The sequence below is a fragment of the Trachymyrmex septentrionalis genome, unplaced genomic scaffold, assembly GCF_001594115.1.
Source record: "Trachymyrmex septentrionalis isolate Tsep2-gDNA-1 unplaced genomic scaffold, Tsep1.0 scaffold22, whole genome shotgun sequence".
NCBI classification, from domain to species: Eukaryota; Metazoa; Arthropoda; class Insecta; order Hymenoptera; family Formicidae; genus Trachymyrmex; species Trachymyrmex septentrionalis.
The window spans coordinates 2,709,812-2,713,859 of NW_017305375.1; the positions used below are offsets into that span (position 1 = coordinate 2,709,812).

At 33.5% G+C, this 4,048-nt stretch overlaps 1 protein-coding gene across 2 annotated transcripts in view; it reads left to right on the plus strand.

The window, feature by feature from the left end:
• Positions 1-4,048, plus strand: part of LOC108748432 (dopamine receptor 1-like) — a 114,175-nt gene that overhangs the window by 88,630 nt on the left and 21,497 nt on the right. The window lies entirely within an intron of this gene.

The following is a 4,048-nucleotide window of genomic DNA, read 5'->3' on the forward strand; positions in this document are numbered from 1 at the left end:
TATATATACACACACACACACATATATTAATTAATAGGATAAAAGATTTTTAGCAGATAATTAATATACATATTTGCCACATGTTGAATAATTTACTGTTAATGAATGTATATTAATTCACATAAAAAATATTACCTAACACATACGGTGTATCTATTACTAATAACTGTAGTTTATATATAAACTGTTTTGTTAAAATATCTAAAAATTTAGCTAGATACAGATCTGAAAATAATTTTGTTAGATCTGTTACGTCCTGTAGGCGCCACGATTCTTCTCTTTTGCAAGAACCGGCTTCACATCGCGATGATGGCATTTATGAGATTCAAGTGCAGTCTTCTGTTAATGATTTGAAAGAATTAGAGGAACTAGACAACTTCTATGAAACTCATAAATGTCAATCAACCAGGAAAGAATAACAACCATAATGCGAGGCCGGAAGCGGTAAGATTGCATATACATAAAATATATCTGTCACGCAATAGCGAATACCCAAGCACTCGAGGCTGACCAATTTCATTTTAAGTAAAAGAAAACAGGCGCCACGTCGCGCCAAATCGTAAAATGCATGGGGTAACGTTATCTCGGATCAGACTCGCGGCTGACAACGATTACCTTGCACACAATAATTCTAAGAAAAATTAACTAGATACGGTAAGCAACTGTTTACCTAGCTATATTTTTCGCGATATAACAAAACTTATCATCCATTCGTAACAATCTTCTAGTCGCCTTAAGGAAAATCGTAAATTACTTCTTTTCTTTTTGAAGCTTCGTCTAACAACGCACTCAACAACTGTAGGGCTTAAGAAAAAACGGTAGGGCTTAAGAAAAAACGTAAATCACCAGCATGACACTGCAACATAACAATTGCTCTCTAGACAAAGCAAAAGACGTCCTTTTTTGAGATATAAATAGAGGCCTGCGGAAACGCACGGGCAGAACCACAGTCTTATCAAATGATACACGTCGTGCGCAGTATTTTTGTACATTATTGTGGGCGTTGGCTTGTGATTCAATTTCGATCAACCCGTTTGCTCATTTGTGGTACTTGGATTCTGTGATAGTTGTGGCCTCTTGGTGCCAGCCTCTTGACTTTGAAGAAAATGTAAGTCAACCATTAGTAACATAATAAACTTGTAAAAACCTTCTCCGTTTTGGATCACTTTTAGAAAAAGACCAATCGCGAAAATATTATAATATATAGTATTTAGGACTATAATATAGTCCATCCAAACCATTTGTCCCCTCAATTACCTTTCCCCCCTCTCTCCATTCCTTTTCTTTCAATAGCGAATCTTAAGCGTTCATTCGTTCCAAGAATTTGTCAATTCTTTCTCTTTCAATCGCGAATCTTGAGCGCTCGTCCGCTTCAAAAATTCGTCGATTCTTTCCCTTTCAAACTTAACAATGATTTTCAATTCGCCCCAATTTTTTTTTCCCTTCCTCTGTCATAATCAATGAACTAAACTAATTCTACGCATATCGTCTCTGCACTACACATGGATACATATACACATTTATATGCAAGTCCATACGAGTGTGATCCGCGCCATACACACCTATTATATACTTACATCAAAATTCAATAAATCAGTTTAACAGTAGATAAGATTAATTCAATATAGCAATATAGCCAATTAACAACATCACTTATCTTGTAAAATTTAGTTTAATTTTTTTATGAATAAATTTAATATTTTTCTATATTTTTCTAGAAGGTAAATGAATATCTTTGCCAAGTACATTTATTTTAAAAATATCTCGTATCCCGTTCCTCACTACCTGAATTCGTAATGGACCAATCCCGGATTAAAAGGATTAAGTGTCTTGACCTAGTAGGATCAACGTTCGCACTGCTCCGAGCAGGTGTATAGGGTTCTTTTAGGACGTTGACTCATATTCCGGAGCAATAAAAAGTGCATTTGACTCTCGGGTATTCGTCTCTGTGCGTATACCTGCGAGACCGAGTCTAGAGTAGTATAATTGTCCCAATTATCTGGACTGCCTGTCCTTATTAGTGTGCTTTTGTATTTCAATAAGTCATAAAGAAAACTAGCACAAATAAATAAGAAAAATATTTGTTTTGTTAAGTGAAATTAATAATGCATACACACACACACGATACTGAAGATAATATTTTATTTTTTGAGTATTAAAGTATTTTTAATATTTTTCGAAAGATATGAGGAATTTATGTGAATCTATTAATACGTACCGCAAGATTTTAAACTTGTCCCTATTAATGGCCTTGTATTGGAGCTGAGAATGTTGTGTTATGTGAGTATTTGAAATAAATATAATTGAAATAATGATATATGTAATATTAACATGAACAATTAGCTTAAATTTATTATCTGTTTTAGTATAGTAACTATACGTTAAAAATGAGTCAAATGTGGATAGGCACACAAATTGGGGACACATTAATAGGGCCATCGCCGCTTAGAGGACTCACTAACAGGGACAAAAACATGTTTTCTATTTTTATCAAAAACATTATAAAATATTAACATTTTTTAGATTGAAGAAATATTATAAGAAAAAGAAGTAGAAAAACCGATATTGATTGCAAGCAGATAAAATTAAAGCTACAATATTTAATAATTAATTTAATAATAAGCAAATTGGATAAAAGGCACATTAATAGGAACAGTTAGCCTAAGCGTCCTTCTATACTTTCTTCATTTTCCTTTTTATTATTTCTCCGATCAACTTTCCAAGAGTTTTAACGTAACAGATCAAATAATTAGAACGCGTAAACTGGCTGATGGAACCTCAAAACTCTCCAATATTGTCCATTATGCTTGAGCGTTGTACATAATTATTTTGAAGTTTAATAAAATTATTTTTAAATCCATATTTAAACTTTTAGATGTCTCAGCAAATTCTTTCTATGTATGCTGCTTTCTAAACAACAGCAAGCAAAAAGCGAAAATTTTAACGAATTTTAAGAATTAAAAATGAAATAAAGAAAGCTTGAAATAAAACTTGATGGCTGCACTTATCGCTAAATTAGGAACCTAAATATTATATTACGACGAGAGTGCTTAAAACCACTCAAGAGCTCGCCGTCACCGACTGGGACGCGAGCGAGGTTAATCCGATCTCTGAAAAATGTATAGCCTCGTAGACTACAGGAAAACAATTTTGCGGTGCAATATGCATTATGTAAAATGTGCCGTAAATTTACCTTATATAAATTACGCTTTAAATCCCTTTACAACGGCCCAACTCTTAGCAATGCAGCGGTACGGGGAACTGTAGAACAATATAGATAAATATTGTAGCATCGTGACGATTTGCGAGGAAGGCGGGAAAGGAAATAATTTTGTTCTACCGTTAAAACGAAGCTCTCGCTTTCTCACGGTGCGTTTCTCTTTGCTCCCGACAATTAACCACGACTCTTAAGAGCGTCCTGTTTTTAAAGCAACAAACTTTCCCCTTTCCCCCTTCCCCCCTTCAGTCTGTTCATCGGCGAAATATTCGCTGGAAAATAATTATAGGTAGGCAGTAGCTTGTGCTGCAGATTACAGGACATCGTGCTTCGGTGGCACGACTGGCACAATGTCCTGTAATATTAGGTTAAGTAAAAAGTCATCGCGTTTTTTTTAGAGACATCTATCAGTAAAAACCGCAATTACTTTCTTACCAACAATATAAATATAATATATCTTGATAGAGTAAAGTTTCAGCTTTAAAAATCTCTTTTTTAAATTATACGATACGACAATTTTTAATGGAGTTATGAGCAATTAAAGTCAAAATAATTCTTTTATTTAATCCGCGATAACTCAGTAATCAAAAGTCGTAGGAATATTTAAAAAAAAACGATTTTGTAGGGAAAGTATCAAGCTTTCACGATAGGTAATCGAAAATTTTCTCAAATTCGTTTTGGACACGTTACAAATCCACAAAGTGAGAAGAAAATTTTTCGTCTTTTTCAGCTCGTAGTTTTTGGTATGTAAAAATTATCAAACTCATATAAACTTAAAAAATGTGATAAGCTTTTAAAAGTAGAGATTTCAAGCTTTAAAACCCTTTTTTT